Below are 387 nucleotides of genomic sequence, written 5' to 3'. Positions count from 1 at the left end.
GTGAGTTCATGCATCTTTCATTATTGCTGTTACGATAAATGCTTTGGTCAGTTTAGAATAATTTGTGTTAGAAAACTGCTCGTTAGACTTGATGGATATTAAGGGCAGTCTGTGCAAATTGTGAATGTGAATGAAATTCCACATCTGAAATAATTTAACTTAAATGCTGTTATATCTTTAATGAATGTCATTTAACTGGGCTCTGCTGCTATGGTTGGCCATTTCTATGTGTGTTTTGGTTATAACTTTTGGTCATTATGTCCACTGCTGCTGTAAACGAGCAAGAGTGTGGCTGTTCAATCTCAGCACATTGCTTTCTTATATTTCACCAGTGGAAGTTGTCATGTAGCCAGGAACTAAACACCGCACAGCCACTTGCTCACTCCC

This window comes from Fulmarus glacialis, unplaced genomic scaffold (assembly GCF_000690835.1).
Source record: "Fulmarus glacialis isolate BGI_N327 unplaced genomic scaffold, ASM69083v1 scaffold5846, whole genome shotgun sequence".
Classification (NCBI taxonomy): domain Eukaryota; kingdom Metazoa; phylum Chordata; class Aves; order Procellariiformes; family Procellariidae; genus Fulmarus; species Fulmarus glacialis.
Note: the sequence above shows the minus strand (reverse complement) of the source record.